The 18,664-nt window shown below is 34.7% G+C and overlaps 1 protein-coding gene across 2 annotated transcripts in view; it reads left to right on the top strand.

The window, feature by feature from the left end:
* The first annotated feature begins 7,342 nt into the window (after positions 1-7,342).
* Positions 7,343-18,664, top strand: part of LOC137245456 (uncharacterized) — a 439,954-nt gene continuing 428,632 nt past the window's right edge. Inside the window, exon 1 of one of the 2 annotated variants that reach the window (XM_067776132.1) lies at positions 7,343-7,424. The gene's annotated coding sequence lies outside the window, so the exon portion shown is untranslated. Of the gene's footprint in view, positions 7,425-7,630; positions 7,763-18,664 lie in introns of those variants that run through there. The other variant, XM_067776133.1, reaches the window with a different exon arrangement.

Below are 18,664 nucleotides of genomic sequence, written 5' to 3'. Positions count from 1 at the left end.
GCCACGGGTAGGTGTGGCTGACAATTGGGTTGGAGAAGCTATATATTGCGCTGGCATCCCCTTGAGAGGATTGCGCTGCACAACCTCTTGAATCAATTTGGTAGTATAGTCGCTTCTTACGACAGACATACCTACCGCGGATGTATTCTAAGCCCCCTAACCCGCTGGGGTTCATAGGGTTTTCGTCACCTTCTATCTCTTTTTGCCAGGGAACCCATTATGGATGTATGTTCCAGCCTGAGCGAATTTTTTCCAATGCTTCTTTGCTATTAATGACACTTCCTGATGAATTACTGTGTGATATTATTGCCTAAATCGCTGCCCGTCTACCAATATATATATAGACGCGACTGCAGCTTAAGCACGCTTGCTCGAGAATTTCTGCTGTTTTCTTAACCGCTATAATTTTCGCCTGAACGATATTACTTTTTTCTGTATCAACACAGTAAACAGCATATCCGAGCCATTTCTTTAATTTAGAAACATCAGAATACATAATTAGTATTTTCTACCATTTCGGCATCCTGGCGCCAACTCTCAGGCTCAATTGTGGCCCACAATCTCTTTCGAAGCTCATAACAGCGACCATATATTCCATTTTCCCGATATTATAAGGCGCTATACTGTTATGACCGCTTGCACTCCAGCCCCGAGGTCTTAAGCCTTGTTGCAGCTACCAACGTGATATGTTTGGCCATTACGTATGCAGGCGGGATGTGCAGAATATAACACTTCTACTATTTATCATAAAAAGTATTACCGAGCACAAACACACCATAAGTTGTGCTCCTACAAAAGGTGAAGAAGCTTTCTAATGAATAACAATTCCACTCTTTCGCAATATATCAATTCTCCTAGTATATTTAATACGAATTCCTAATTTGTGTATCTATTCTAACTGGTGTTTTTGTTTTTCATACTTCCCAGTATTCTTCTATATGTTTTTTACAACTAGCTGTCAAAAGAACGCTGCCATTGTTGCATGCTGTCTATGCTGCCACGTTTTTCGTTCAACATTGCTTACAAACGGATGGCTTTGGTTGATAACAGTGTTTTTTTTTTTTTTAAAGCCATTTGCTTGTTTTGTTATTTTATTTGTTAGTTATGCGTTATTTGTTATTGTTTGTTAGTGTTTAATTTTTCTAATGCAATTTGTCAATGATTGATTGCAAAAAGGTAGCGTTCGTGCAAAATATTTTGTTGTATTTTTTTTTTGTATAAAATGCATGTGACAAAAATTAAATCAATGAGTGAACGTACAAATTTATATACCAATTTTACTTGTTCGATTATATAAATGTCTGTGGGTGTTGGCTAGACTTGGTGCCAGGAAATATTTTAACTCGCGTCTTAATTGATTAAGATGCCACAGTTTTTATCGAGTTTCAAACAAAATGCTTTACTAATTGAATTTGTCACTACAGAAAGCACAAGATGTTACATTTATTGAAAACATGCCAAACTAATCTGTACGCTAACTCATGAAAGTGTCTGCTATGTCATTAATCATTCTCCATTACTTTAGGGGGCATTCCAAAAAGCAGTTCAATTATTAAAGTTCTAAAAAAATTTAAAAACTGTAACGCAAGCGCATTGGTTTGAGTTAGGTTAAAGTGGCTGCCCCTTGTGACACCACTATTTGGGCTATAGCCCTTTCTCCTTTAGATGTGTAAGATTTTGAATTTGTCTTTTTGATGTAGCATAAAATGTTTTCGATTTCCGCAGAGTCAGATTCTGCTAAGCCATCGATGATATGCTTATTCAGATATTCCATACGTATCCTGGCCAGAGCAGGTCATTTACAGAGGATTTGCTCGACGCTTTCTATATCCTGTTTATCTCCGCAGCTCCAACAATTGCGTTCGCCATGTATTCCCATCAGGCTTTGCCCCGTTAGTATTCCAATCAGTGAACTCAAGCAGAGACGGTCGAGGTTAATAAGGAACCTAGTTTGGTTATCATTTACACGAGGCTAGGTTTATTTGGATACCGCGCATGTGAGTTCCAGCGCGCATTTGCCTTCTGGGTAAAAAACGATGTGAGCCACTATTTGCACGCAGCAAGAGGGGGAGTAATGGCTTAAATCTATCTATTCATTAGCCTTCCTCGCTAGTTCATCGGCACAGTTCCCGGGCACACCGCTGTGACCTGGGACCCATACAACAGCTGTTTCACATACAACAGCTGGGATGCAAGTTCGTTTAGAGTCTGTCTGCATTCTGTTGCTAATTTCGATGAAGTATTCTTGCCCTCGAGGAATTTTATTGCTGCTTGACCGTCAGAGTAAATTGTCACGGATGTGGGATTCTTAGATAGCAGCCAATGGGCGGTCTCCATTACGACAGTTAGTTCTGCCTGGGAGACGCTACAGTGGCTTGGCAGCACTATGCTTAGGGAAAGAAAATATCCTATGAGTAAATTGCACTACCCTCGTTACCGTTGAGCCTGGGACCATCCGTGAAGATGATCGTGCTCTCTGGGTCTAGGTTAGTGTCGTTATCCCACACGCACCTCTCTGGGATTCTGATTGAGAACTTGTTGTCTACAGAGAGAATCGATGTGGTATAATCTAATTAACATACGTTTTCGGGGATGGTTCCCCATGCCTGGGCGTTCAGCCTTACTGCGTTGCAGCTTGCTTGGAGTTTGCAGGCGCGTTGGTATGCAACCGGGGCATGGTACACACAGAAGCGGGCAGCCACAGACCAGACTCTAGCTGGTAACAAAGAGCTCTGAGTTGATACACATTACAAGCATAAACTGCTAGAAGTACACGTCGAAACCTTCCCTGGAAGTAAAGCAACCATAAACTGACCTGCGACTAATAATGTGGACGAATTTCAGCAGCAACATCTAAAAAACAAAAGAAGCTGGAAAAGGAGACTACCCCATTTACAGTCCTTTACATCTCCGAACAACGATTGAACAGCCCTTAATACAGCGTACAACCTCCTTGAGAATATCCTCCAGTGAGGGCATTGTATCAGGCCCAGCTGTACTGGAGATTACCGGCCGCGTGTGACCGCGTGTACCATTGCTTAAACAACGTAAGCTCAATGGCTAATCTCACCTTAATAATTACACATAGGTTTCCAACCTTTTCCTAGTTGTCTGCTTAAGAACTGTCATCTGGGCGATAAAACCCAATCCGTCCAATTATGGTTCCAACCATTAGGATTTATTTATTGGCCCGCTTTGATGCAGATCTGTTGAACCATTCTACTTACTTTTATGCCGAAATTTTAAAATTATTTGCATTCATTAATGAGATAATATATCTGAAAGGTTGCTTAGTGCTACTTTTTTTAGGAAGAAGTGAGAGCCGTTCAGTGCTTCTAGTATTTAATTGAAAGTGCTCAGATTTCTTCAGCATTCAAAAAGTGTAAAATTCAAGGATTGTGCAAGCAAACTTCTTCTGCTAGTCTTTTGGCTGCCTTTATTAGCATCTTATCGAGCTTGACTGAGTCTATAACTTTGACAAAAATTTTGGACTGATCCCCAGGGAAACCATGCTATCGATAATATAGTCCTCTGTCATGTTTTAAAACTGAATTGAGCTATGGTCTTCTTTCCCCTTCGGAAAGAGAGCTAGTAGCGCTGTCTTTTAAATAGCAGACGAGTTGTATTATGACAAGCCTATCCACAAGCGGTAATTGACTAGCTGCTGAAGATGGAGCTAGATCAGCCCCATCTTGAACTCGTGAACCAATTTCTAAAGATAAAAACCATCCAACCAATTTCTTTTTTTAATATATACGCACCCAAGGGCATAGTTTGAGGTAGTTTGTAATCCTCTCCACTGTAGAGCCTAAAGCAATGATCTAGTTTTAATAACAACAAAAAAATATCCGCCAACTCCAAGCGACCTACTGCAGAATGCATTAAATTTCGTTGAGGACTGGTAGCGTGAAAATATCATGAAAGTCAATGCTGCGAAGACTAAAATGGTTCTATTTATCAGGTACTACAAAATTTCATGAGAGGTTGAGTACCTCTGCGTTATTTTGGACAGCAAACTGAAGAGAAACGGCTGGAGTTTCCATCCACTTGAAAAACAGACGTCAGTAAAATATGGCTTGAAAAGCCAAACGTAATGGTCTGATTGTTTTTGGCATTAAAAAAAAGCTTAGTGTGGAAGATCCAAGGAGGTCAGCATCAATGCTTATATCAGGTGTACTTCCCTCAATACAAATAAAGTCTATGGAAGTTATACACATACTCTTTCCGATAGACACTTATGATAAACTCCAAGAATTTTGTCATGCGGTTAGAATGAAGGGAGTTCAGCCCGTTTCACAATTCTGGCAAGCATTACCGAAAACTTACGTCAACTGGATTATGCTCTAACGAATGTCTCTACAAATTCTTGTTTAAAATCCCAGAGAGAAACGAATGTCACGATATCTGCACTTTAGACCGAGAGTCCACGACCGTCTTCTGGTGTGATTTCAAGCTTAATAAAAATGTGAACAGTGGTATATACATGAAAGATTTGTATCTATCCTTAAGTATAGGGATATCAAGCCATTGTTTCGGCTCTCAGGCGATATTAACAGCCATAAAGGAGGTCAGGTTATGAAAATATCGTTCTAAACCAGCGGAGTGATATTTTTTGATTTTCAACTGCCAGATGAGCACTGCAACCCAGATGTAAAGTGTGCAGACAAACTTCGCCCAACATAAATGAAAACCGAACTAAGTGCTTAAATAATATTGATCTTCTTTTCTAAGATCCTGTTAGGAGTGAGCGCAGCTGTTCAATTGTGCGAAGCACTGCTACAAAAAAAAAAAAGAATTTTCACTATTTAGGATAATAATGGTTCACTGGGTGATGGGAGTAACCGTCGAACGCATGATACTTATGTTTTTTTCTGGAGCTGTATAGGTTAGGTTAAGCTGAACTGGCTCGTCAATAAAGACCCCACATAGACTGAATGTGTACATAGTTTTACCAAAATTTGTTCGAAAACCAAACGTAAGAACCAAATTCAGGTGCCCTAACTTATGTTATGGAATAACTCCGTTATCTTGGCAAATACTAGAAGATTTCTAGGACCTTGCTTAATTGCTGCCTCGAAATCTGGCAGCTCTACCGTCACTTACAGCTGGAGCCTTTACCTCGTGAGCGCAGGATACGTACACAAAACGTGCTCAGACGTTTCTTCCTGCAGCTCGCACTTCTTACATTTCCTATTGTAGACGTTATCTTTGTCATTGCTATCATATTATTGCATTGCAGTCTTTAGTCTCTAATTAGCTTTGTATACTTCGCATAACGGTACCCCGCAACGACATAAATTAATCGAGATAAATATAGACTTCTATATATTAAAATGATCTGGGCGAAACAAGAAATTTACTTATCCATTTTCGCCCGTCCGTCTGTCTGCCGTAAATACGATAGCTTGAGTAAATTTTTAGGTATCTTGATGAAATTTGGCATGTAAGTTCCTGGATACTCATCGCCATTTAAAACGAACGAAATCGGACTATAACCGCGCCCACTTGTTCGATATCGAAAATTTCGAAAAACCGAAAAAGTGCGATAATGCATTACCAAAGACGGTTAAAGCGATGAAACTTGGTAGGTGGGTTGACCTTATGACGCAGAATAGAAAATAAGTAAAATTGTGGAAAATCGGCGTGGCCCCGCCCACTTGAAAAAAGGTAATTTAATAGTTTTGCTAGCTGTAGTTGGCCGCTGAGTATGTAATGTTCGGTTACACCCGAACTTAGCCTTCCTTAGTTGTTAAATTTTATTTTAATTTGCAGACTCCAGAGCTTATATCTATGCAATTATTAAGCTCTACTGCGCTCGTTAAATTTCTGCCATGGATTGAGGTAAATCATTCATAAATTGCTTCCAATTCGCTGCAAAAACAAAGCGGTTAAATAACATTGCTCAGTTAGATAAACAGCAAACCCACAGTTAACATAAAAAGCAATTTCGCTGCAAACAAAGCGTAGCATTTTGAAAGGCGAGCTTAAATAAAAACCTTAAAACGAGGATTTTGCTTTCGTCATCAAACTTGTGAAGCAACTTAACTTTGCCGACGCACTGGTAAGTTTTGTTGTAGAAGTTGTTGGTCCATCGGCTGTTAAACAAAATCCTCTCGAATTTTAAAATCTAATAATAAGAACTTTAAAAACTGAATAAATGAAAGAATTGGAGACAAATATATGAATGAGGTGAGTAATGTGGCTGCAATTATGGTTTGCATGCGATCAAGCACTCATTTGAGAGTCACTGAGTATTTGAGGCATTGAGTGAGATGCAAAAATTGAAAGTGAATGTGTTTTTGCAGTGGATTAACGAGGTTGCTTTAGGAATTGACTGAGTACCGAATACAATCGCTTTATTTTTTGAGCCATATAAGGTATGTACCGTTAAAACTATCAACTACCAACTTCGATGCTGATTGAGGATTTAGTTACAATTATTACTTTTTTTCTTCATTATAACCTTACGCTATTTATACTTAATGAGTTATTACTACATCGCAGCTCGCATACATTTGTAAATAGAATAGTTTTAATTTAGCTGCACTGCTTCTGGTGTCCTGGGTAGCTTTGCTAAAGCCCATGCTGGCGATATCCTTTCAGGCTCATCAAGAGATTTTAAGCCGAGCTTTTCTTCTAATTTGTTTTGTGCTCCTTTCAATTTTTCGTACATATTTGCGGGACGGGACGTCCATGTTTCACGCTGACTTCGAACGTCAGATGAGTTTTAACTGAAAAGCTTTTCATGGCCAAAATATATTCGGAGTATTTATCAATCACTTCCGAAGGGTGACCTCACTTAGAAAAACTTGTTTCTAAATTTTTGATGTTGCTTTGCGCAGGGCTTGAACTCAGAATCTTCGCCGTGGTAGGCGGAGAACGCTACCACTATACCACAGCGGCCGCCATTACAAAGTCTGGGTTACAAAAAACAAAAAATATTGGCGCCCTTCGCTGTTTTCCCACTCACATAGAAACATAACAGATAAAATTGTAAATATATAAGGCTTCAATGAAAAACTGCAAAACAAAACAAATTTTGCAAAAACACATTCAAAACAACTCAAAAGAAAAACAATTTTGCACTGCGCGGAAAGCGAAACAAAGCCAAAAAGCAAAAGTCAAATATGCGCTTGCTTTTCTTGCAACAAAACATTGGCGCATGCGCATTCACCACCCAACAGCGGCTACACGCTCACCAAAAAAATACACCACAGCAAGTACCACACCAGCAAGTCAGCCAATGCCACCAATAATTACCAGACTCAAAAGTTGACTTGGTAAGCTATGCGCATGCGACTAACAACAGACGTTTTCGGCACTGTTGTTAACAGAATTGTATCGACCATTAAAGCGTGCGGTTGAAGACGCGGTTGAACGTTGCGGTTAAATAATAAAATAAAGTTGCTAAAAAGTCTTTTCTGGTGTGTAAAGATAAAGTTTTTTTAATATTGCTTTCAACTTGGTTTGGTGCATGATGAAGTTATAATGATTTGAAAAAAAAAAATTTTTTTTCAACATAAAGCGTGAAATATGAAATTGAAGCTATGAACTTACTTTAATAAAATGTTTTTAATTTATTTAAATAAACGAATAAACAAAATTATGCTTGAATTATAGCCAGAGGTGGCAAAAATTATAATAATAATAGCAGAGTTGACCAATCAGTTAAAAACGTCAACTGCTCTATACTTAACAGTGACGGCTTTGGATGTTGCTCAATATCGCGTCGAGGTTATCGGTGATTCGATCGCTAGCTGAAGTTGTTAATCTTTGTTATTGCTTTTTTTTGTGTTTTTTTTTTCTTTTATCTTACAATTTTATTTATTTGCTGCTGCATTTATATTGTTTTCTGCCACTAGTTTTGCGTGTTTGTTAACAGCAGCCATAAACAAATGTGATAAAGGGGATGAAGTATTAAAATTGAAAGCAATGAAAAAAAAAAAATTGCTTGTGAAAAATAAACGAAGTGTAAGGAAAGAAAAAAGAAGGAATTGGAAATTGTGGAAAATATTAATAATAATTGGAAGCCAAAGTCTTTAAATGGTTAAAAATCATTTAAGGAAAATTAATGTACACAAAAATGGATATTAAAAATACAAAATCTATAAAAAAGAAAATTAATAATAAAAAAAAAATAGAAATAATTAAAAAAATATTAAAAAAAAAATAAAATGAAAAACAATTAAAAAATAAATTTGAAACGAACGTTGCGATATATAATTTTTCAGCAATACTGTTAATTTTTTAAATTTCTTTAAAACATTTTTGTTTATATATTGTTATTTTTTTATACAACATTACAAATAAAACTTTTTTTGTTCACTAGATGTCACTATTACCGGAATATTACATAAAATCAGTAACTGATTTCTGAAATTGAGTTAAATTTTTTAACGATCCATTTTTGAGATATTTGCAGTTCGTAGTATCATTCAGGCTTAAATTGGGCAATCTCAAAAAAGTTAATGGTTTTTAAAATCTGTCTGTCGGAAACCTTTGTTTAAGATTGAATGCATTGCTAGAGATCCAACTAAAAAATTTGAATAAACTCTAACTAGATTTTTTGAGTACAATACAATAAAAATCAAAAATAAATGCCAGGCCCGGCAAGGCGCGATAGATGTAACTCCAAAGAGACATTGGCAGATATTCTTTTGCAATTTGCGTCGTGCCCCTTTTAATTTTTCCTACAAATTGGTAGAACATTTTTTACACTGAATTTCACTGAGAAGCTTTTCATGGTAGATATACACTCGGAGTTCTTGCAATTCACTGCCGACGGGCGACATTACTAAGAAAAACACATCGCCTAAAAAGACGGGTACCGGTGCGTATACGCAACATTTTTTTATTATTATCGATTAGAGCTACACACATGCAGACATATAGCTGATTCTTATATGAACGTGTTGAAATAGAAAACATTTTGAACAGCCTATTGAAAAGAAAATTTTTGGGAATTTTCTTTCGAAAAAATTTTGTAAACAAAATAAATAAATATAATTTTATAACAAAGTAATAAAACAAATATGAATATTGGCAACAATTTTAAAAATCTAAAAAAAATTATAATTTTTCCGAAGAATACATTCAAAAAAACTTTATATAAAATGCTACCCAAAATTTGTTTTTATAAAATCTGACAATGATTTTTAATCAAAATAAAATTATTGCAATATTTTGAAACAGCAGTTTGACTAAATTATATAAAAAGTAAATAACTTAGGTCTTTTTTTGATCAAAATAAATTAAAAAATTTTTTTTATTCAAAAATCTTAATATAAAAAAATTAAGAAAGGCTCAAAAAACGAGAAAGCATTTCAGAGTTTCTTTGAAACGGTTTTAAAAACGTTAAAAAAATTAATGATTGTTTTAAGTTGAACTAGCTGTGTTTTGTCAAAAGGGACAGGAAAACGCACAGGAGCTTTTGAAAAAGGTTGACTTAAAATGTTAAAAAAAATATATATATATATATAAAATTCGAATTATATATATAATCAAGGTTACATAATTATAATGAAATATGAAAACAAGTATTTGAAAACATTTTGTATGCGATTTCGATACAAACAACTTTGAACTTTGCCAGTGTTTGAAGACAACAGTTAACTATGTATTATGTAGAGAAATTATTTTATAAAAATTTTTTAAATATAAACGAGCTCTAGGCCAAATATTTGTATATTCTTATGTTTTATTAAGAATATACAAATACAAGTTATAATCCAAAGGCCGTAAACAACAAAAATAATTTTATAAAAATATCAAAAAAGCATTCGAATATTGGAAAAGTATTCATTAAATAAATTATCGAATTTTTTTGAAATTAAGAAGGAAAAAGGACTTTGAAAGGATTTTCGAACGAGTGTTTGAAGCCTACTTTCAGCGATTATTTGATGAAAATCTTTTGAATCTTTTTAAGTAGTTAGCTGAACAAATACAAACTATTTGAAAACTATTTTTTAACGTGTTGGAAAAAGGTCAAAAAACTTTAAATATTATAAGCCACTGTTAAATTTTTTTTTTTATAATTATAAAAGAAAACAGTTTTTAAAGAATATTTTTAAATTGTTAAAAAAATATTGGAAACAAATTTTAACATTTTTGTGATTCCGAAACAAAATTTAATGAGATCTTTTGTAAACATCTTTTCAATTTATTTAAGTAGATACTCAAAAAACCCAAACCATTTGACACATTTTATTTTGAAAACTGTAGGCAACTATTTTAAAACGGAGTATTGAAATAATTCAAAAGGATTGGGAAAAATACACCAAAACTGTTTGAAAATGCGTAACGCTTGAAAGAAAAAAGAAAATAACTTTATAAATATATCAAAAACAAAACTAAAAAAATTATTTCAAAAATGTGTTTTTTGAAAAAATCCGAAAATCTTCAAAGCTTGAAAAAAAACACGGGAAAAAATGATTTGAAAAACTTTTTTTTAATCAGAAAAAACTTTGATGGGATATTCGAATGAATATTATTGACACTTTGTGACTCATTTAAAAAATTGTTTTAATTTTTTTTTAAGTAGATACTCAAAAAATTCACACAATTTGACAAATTTTTTTCTGAAACCCCTAAGCAACTATTTTAAATAATAGGGTAACCTAAAGTCTTGAAAGTAAATATTGTAACAAAATATTGAAAAATATATGCGCATTCATTTTTTTTTATGTTTCTAAAAATTTTTTTTTGAAAATCACAACATAAATAATTTAGAAAATTAATTAAACTCCAACGTATCATTTTTTTCCTTTGTTTATATTGTAACGATTTTACTGCAAATCCTCTTATTTGCCCTTTTGCTAAGTTCGTATCGCTAAACTGTTGACTAAATAACTCCAATATTGAATAATGACTGGAAAAATGACCTTTATTAAAGTACTTCACAATAACACTTATACTTTGCAACTAGCTGGCTTAATAACCAAACTGATAGCTTAAATGAAACTGATCTATTGCCCGACAGATAGCGTGCTTAACTGAAAATTGCCCATAGCGCCTCTACCGCTGATGCTTTTATACTCTGTGATTTCCTCGTGGCATCTTCTAGGCGCTTCCAGAATTTTACTTAATTAATTATAAATTTCTCATCTAAAACTACAAATGTATAATTTTTATAGCTTCTCTCATACCCCATGCGCTTGTATGTGTGAGCGACACTTCCACAATCACAATTGCATAACTTTAGGAGTATTTCAGATAAGATATCTGCATGTACTTGTGCGTTACTCTCAGCTGCGTGTACTTACATATATGTAGACATAATAATTGATTCGTTTATGTAGATACATAATGATTGATCTATGGATGTGCATGCAAGGCACTGCTTAGCATCGGCTTAGAGATGGCAGCACTCCTTAGTTTTGCTAATATTCGTAACAATATTTACAAAGAATGCATATCATATTACAAAACTGTTTGAAAGGGTAGCTACTGTTAAAAAGGAAAAAAGATTACATATAACCGTATACGATCTTTTCTAAATGATTTGTAAATAAATTCACAGAAAAAAGTTTTTAAAGATGTTGCTGAGCAAATCCGAACAAGAGAATTGAATAAAAATTATAATGCAAGTAAGCAATCCCTTCAATATTAAAAAAAATGTTTAAGATCAACTTAAGCTTACGTTATTTAAAAATAATGCGAATTTTCAAATTTGCAATAAATTTTTTAACAATACCTTGAAAAAAAAATAATAATTATTTTTTGTCTAGATATTGAAAGAATCTAAAAGTTTCATGAAAAATACACCAAAACTGTTCGAAAACGACCACCTATTGTTAAAAAAAAACAATAAATCAAGAAGAAAATAATTGCGTAACTCTCCTGGGTTCAAGCTCCGTATAAGCCGACATCGAAAATTTAAAACAAAAATTTTAAGCGGGTTTAATTGGCAGCAGTAATTTGGCACACATTTCGAGTGTATTTCAGTCATAAAAAGTATCCCAGTGAAAACTCATCTGCCTTGCATATGTCATTCAGAGTTGGCATAAAACATGTAGGTCCCGTGTCGCCAGTTTTTAGGGAAAATTAAAATGAGCACGACCGAAATTGGAAGAGAGGCTCGACCTTAAACCTCTGCGGAGGTTAGCACACCTTGCATTTATTTATGTTTTATCTTCATACCCAAAAAAACAACAATTTAGGGTGTCTAAATTCGGGTGTAACCGAACATAACATACTCAGCGTGAGCTTGCATTATACAGTTCATTTCAGATAAATTACTTTTCTAAATAACACGTGGCACCGCCCATTTAAAAAAAATGTCTCCCAATTTCCTCTTACAATAAAACTTGTCAAGTGCAATATCATGGATACAATACTAATACAAGATATAGCTCATTATTCTAGTTTACGTTCTTTTAAACTTCTTTTATATAACAGTAGGCGTGGTTTTTAACCCGATAACATCCATTTTTTCTAGACAAATTGTCTGCTCTAAGGAGAATATGTGTACCCAATTTTATCACAGTTCGGTAATTTTTCTTTGAGTTATGGCTACCGAAGCATAGAAGATTGCTTAGACAAAAAAGTGGCAGTGCCACCCACGTCCATTTAAAAAATTTTTTAATTTTTTCCTATTTCTTCCACTCGGGAAAACCAATATTATATCAATTAAAAGCTCTTTTTTTCAAACATATAGCTTATTTTGTTCGTCCACGACCCCTTTAGAAATCTTTTATATGAAAGTGGGCGTGGTCCTTAACCGATTTCGTTACTTTTGCTTCGAAGCATTTCTTATAGTAAAGACAAGCTCTCTGCGGAATTTTGTTATGTTAGGTTTAACGGTTTTGATTTATGTTTAATACTTTTTTATAAAATTGATTTTGTCACAATTGGGCGGTGACACGCCCGTTTTAAGAAATGTTTTCATATTTTTACCAAGAGTCTCAATATGAGTAGGTATATTACCAACAAGTAATAAGGTTTTTTGTGCATTCCAAAATAATCTTTATATATAAAAATCACGTGTCACTATGATTGTCCACGATGGACTCTCAAACTTCTGAACCGATTTTGAATTTGTTTTGTCCCCGTGTGTAGTTTGATCTAACTTGAAATATAGGGTAGGTTATATCTCAGTTTATATTCGCAATATTATTTTATTGTAATTTTTTTTAAATGTTTATACGAAATAATAAAATGTTACGTATATGCAGCGGCACTCATATTTTCAGGTGGTGCGGATATACTTCCGTGTAATTGCTTGGTGTGTAATTAAACAACCTGCTCATCAATAAAAAATATTATAGCGAATGATATCAAGTATAGCACATCACCAGGCCTGGCGAGAGGGGGGGGGGGGTGGGGGATTACCCCCGGACCGGGTTTCTGAGGGGGCCCGCGATTTAGAAGTACTATTACATTTTTTTTAATTCAGGGGAGTCTTTAGTTGTTCCATGTGCAATTTTAAAGCCGAATTTCAAAAGCAATGAATATCTCCATTTCGTTTTAATATTATAGTGAAGTGTGAAAAATAAAAACCTATATATATAAAAGGAAACGCTAAAATGTGTGTTAGTTGGTCGCCGGAGTTTGAAGAGATGCGTCACTCGATTTTGTTCAAACGTAGACGAGGGTACCCCTAGAATGTGTTTATAGAATATGGATAACAAATGAAAGCTGTTGATGAGTGCTTTAGTAGAGGGTAATTTTCATACCCCTGGGTGACTAGGATCTCGAGATATAGGCCAAAACGTGGATCCTGGTACCTCTAGAATGTATGGGTAATATGGATATCAAATGAAAGCTGTTGCTGAGACCTCTAAAGTAATTTTCATTGTGATATTCGATTTAGTCGCATCAACCTGGCAAAACTGATAAATATGCGTGCGAAGACGAAACAGAGACATGAATTAATAATACCCACAAACTTATTTACATATATATACAATTAGCCTATATTAGTGTTTACGATCTATATGACGGACTGGGACTGTGATTAGGACTAGGACTGTGACTGAGACTCGAAGTGGGACTGGGACTAGGACTGGAACAAAAGAGATAGACTGAGAGTGAGATAGAATGAGACGAAGATGGAGATAGATGAAGCGGAAAAGACGGAGGGAGGAGTGAATTAAAGGATTAGGGAAAGTGAAGAGGGTTAGGGCAGAGTTAGACGGAAAAAGCTTTTGAAAATGTATGCAGATAGGCCAACTTTAGGGCAGAACAACGTCTGCCGAGTCTGCTAGTATATATATATAAAAAGTGGGCTTGGTTATCTTCCGATTTCACTAATATTCAATACCAATATATTCTGGGTCTAGATTAGCCCGTATACAGAATCTGGTGAAGATATCGCATTATTTGCTCAAGTTATCGTGTTAACGGATGGACAGACGGACATGGAGATGGACGGACATGGCTTAGTCGAATTTTTTTTTCGATACTGAAGATTTTGATTATCTCGATTCCTTTATACAATCAACCGTTATGTTACCAAAGTTAAAAAACTCTGTGTGCAATGTGCGCTGAGTATAAAAAAAATCAAAAGCTATTATTTCCAAAAGATCTCTAATGAAAAAATCTGAAAGAGAGCTCTAAGAAAATTTAATAACACTTTTTTTATTTCTTTGAAATATTAATTATTTATATTTTCGTTTTAATTGTGAAAAACCCAAATCAATTCGTTTTCACAAAAGCTTTAATTTCAAACTTTGATGCCCAAAAAACTTAAAAAAATTAAAAAAAAAATTTGCAATAAGGGAGTTCAGGATTTTGTGCAAATGGCCTAACATCGTTGCCTTTGCAAATTTGTGTAGTGTTTTTACACAAAACGCCAAAGACATATACGGCTATGCATTTGCTACGGCAAATACGCAACTTCAAAAACCGTACTTTATTTTTTCAATTTTGAATAGCAAATGAATACTGTCAAAACAAAAAAAAATATGCAAAGAATTTAAAACCAAAAAAAAGTTGTTCACGATCGATAGCTTTCATTTTCTATAGCAACGTTTCCAACACCACTTACTTCTGTACTTCTGTACTCCCTTAATATCAATCAAACAATTTTTTATACTCAGCGTGCTTTGCACACAGGGTATATTAACTTTGATTGGATAACGGTTGGTTGTAGAGGTATAAAGGAATCGAGATAAATATTGACTTGATATATCAAAATCATCAGTATCGAAAAAAAATTTGATTAAGCCATGTCCGTCCGTCCGACCGTTAGCACGATAACTTGAGTAAATATTGAGGTATCTTCCCCAAATTTGGTACACTAGCTTATCTGGACCCAGAATAGATTGGTATTGAAAATGAGCGAAATCGGATGATAACCACGCCCACTTTTTATATATATAAAATTTTGGAAAATACAAAAAACCTGATAATTTAGTAAATAATACACCTAGAATGTTGAAATTTGACATGTAGACTGATATTGAGACTCTTGATAAAAAATTTTTCCAAATGGGCGTGGCACCGCCCACTTATGATAAAATCAATTTTACAAATATAATTAATCATAAATCAAAAATCGTTAAACCCATCGTAACAAAATTCGGCAGAGAGGTTGCCTTTACATAAGGAATGATTTGAAGAAAAATTAACGAAATCGGTTAAGGACCACGCCCACTTTTATATAAAAGTTTAAAAAAAGGGTCGTGGACGAATAAAATAAGCTATATCTTTGCGAAAAAGAGCTTTATATCAATGGTATTTCATTTCCGAAGTGGATTTTTAACGATAAATAGGAAAAACTTCAAATTTAAAAAAATGGGTGTGGCACCGCCCCTTTTACGACTAAGAAATTTTCTATGTTTCGGGAGCCATAACTCGAAGAAAAATTAACGGATCGTAATAAAATTTGGTACACAAATTTTCCCTATAGCAGTAAATATTTCTAGAAAAATTGAACGAGATCGGTTAAAGACCACGCCCACTTTGATATAAAATATTCTTAAAAGGGTCGTAGAAGAAAATAATAAGCTATAACTTAACAAAAAATAGTTTTGAATTAATGATATTCCACTTATCAAGTTTTATTTTAAGAGGAAATGGGGAGACATTTGAACGGGAGGTTCCACGTGTTATGTAGAAAAGTAATTTATCTGAAATTAAATGTACAATTGAAGCCCGCGCTGAGTATATAGTGTTCGATTACATCCGAACTTAGACACCTTTACTTGTTTTGATTAAACTTTTTTTTGGAATTTTTGAAATTTTGCTTTAAATCCTCAGTACCCAACTCGAAGAACTGAGCACCTCTTTGGTTGGATAACGTGCAATAATAATGAAATAATCCCATTGACAAATGTTTTTAATACATAAAATAATAACATCAAATATTTTTTTTGTAACAAATTGGTATATTATTTTTCAAATTGGTGGAAATGTAACAACATATGGAACATAATGAAAAAACCAGTCTGCATGAAATGCATATGCGTTTTAATGCAATTGTATAATTATATATGAGTCCCTGTGTATACTGCAGTGATTGTGAATGTATGTGTTCTAGTTTGTGTACTTGTGACAAAAAAAAAAAAAAAAAAATATATATATATATAAAAGCTTGTGTGGCATAAATAGATTATGTCGCTTAGCGCACATGAAAATAATCCATTAAAACTTATGTATGCACATTAAATAAGTGCACAAATGTGTGTGTTGGTATGTATTTGTGTGCAAATAGTGCAGATTTTGCCAACAAAAGACAAAAGTAAACGCAACAAAGATTTTGCACCAACAAAAACTTGAACGTCATAGAAAAAGAGGAAAAAATGGAACCCAAACATTGAAATTATAAAAAAGCAAAAAAAAAAAATGTTAACTGTAAATAAGCTGAAACTAAATCATACCAAAAGCAATTGCGATTGCCATTTTGTGTATCTGTCACAACAAAAAGCAGAGAAACGTGCACTTAAAGCATAAGAAGCCAAAAATATTATTCCGCATAGAAATGCAATCATATCAAATGAATTTGATAGCAGACATTCGCTTAATCTATTTTTTTTTTTATTCCAAGAGTTATTTATTTTTAAAAATACTTTAATTAGTTATTTTATTTAACAATTTTTCTTACATAATTATACCATTCATGAAAATTAATTATTATATTAAGTTTGTCAAGAATCTCAAAATTGTAATTCTTTAAAGGAAAAGAGATAGGCACACCAATAAGTTTACCGAAATGATCAGAATGAAGAGCTAAGTTGATTTAGCCGTGTCCGTCTGTCCATCTGTCTGTTTGTATGCAAACTAGTCCTTCAGTTTTTGAGATATATTGATAAGATTTTGTCAGCGGGTGCGTTTAGGTGTCGGATTAGACATTTATCGGAACCAGTCGTATCGGGCCACTTAGCATATATCCACCATACAACCGATATTTCAGAAAAGAGGACTTTTGTTACATCTTCCTCAAATTTTCAGATTGAAACTTTAAACATCACCATATGCTTTCGTATATTGCAAATATTGCACACATTGCCTGAAAAAATGGAAGAGATCGGTAGTATATATAGCTTATATTTCCCACAACCGATTGTTCAGATAAGAAGCTTTTCGTAATTACTGCCCCATTGTAAGAGTTAGAGGCTTGAAATTTCACAGTGTGCTTACGTATAGGGCATTCATTGTTGTCTGAAAAGTTGTATAGATCGGTCTTATATACAATATATACCCCATACAAACTGTAATTTCTGCCCCTTTTTTAACACAAAAAACGTGAAACTTTGCATCCTCACACAAAGTACCTACATACCTATTTCTATACTCAGCGTGCTTTGCACACAGAGTATATTAACTTTGATTGGATAACGGTTGGTTGCACAGGTATAAAGGAATCGAGACAGATATAGATTTCCATATATCAAAATTATCAGTACCAAAAAAAAAAAAATTTATTGAGCCATTTCCGTTCTGCAATGAAACCGCAAGGCTTAGAAAAATACTCTATAGGAATCGCACTCCTCTCGGGTATCTGAAGGATGATGGTGGGAACTGGTCGATGAGTAGCGCGGCGTTCGTTGGCCATGCAGAAGTGCCTGCCATTCCAATACGGGAAAGTCAAATAACGTGGGCTATAGGGTCGTTCAAGCCCTATAAGTCTCCGGGCCCGGATGGAATCATTCCTGCGCAACTTCAAAAGTCTTTGGGGATTTCCTGCCGCTGGTTGGCCATCATCTATACTAACTGCCTCAAGCTTAACTATATCCCGAATTATTGGCACACGGTTAGGGTTATTTTCATTCCGAAGGCCGGCAGAAGCTCTCATGTATCACCTAAGTATTTCAGGCCAATCAGTCTCTCGTCGTTTTTTTTAAGACGTTTGAGAAGTTGATTGACCTGTACCTACGGGAAAGGATACCTCGGGGTTTACTGTCGGCTTCGCAGCATGCGTACTGCAAGGGCAGATCGACGGAAACGGCTCTCCATTCGATTGTAAAGCAAATAGAGGGGTCCCTAGAATACAAAGAGTATACTCTGGGTACCTTTCTCGACATCGAGGGGCTTTTAATAATGTCTTACCGGGGCAATCGAAAGAGATCTGGTGGGTTTAGGAGTCGAGGCGGCTCTGCTTGAATTTATTAGCAAACTTCTATGCGGCAGAATTGTCGCAGGGGAGTGGGGAGGGGCCATAATTAAGAGGAAGGTGTGCAGAGGTACGCCACAAGGGGGTGTCCTATCTCCTCTCCTCTGGGTT

This window comes from Eurosta solidaginis, chromosome 3 (assembly GCF_040869045.1).
Source record: "Eurosta solidaginis isolate ZX-2024a chromosome 3, ASM4086904v1, whole genome shotgun sequence".
NCBI classification, from domain to species: domain Eukaryota; kingdom Metazoa; phylum Arthropoda; class Insecta; order Diptera; family Tephritidae; genus Eurosta; species Eurosta solidaginis.
The sequence above is the reverse complement of the archived record's forward strand: the minus strand, read 5'-3'. Positions and strand labels throughout refer to the sequence as shown.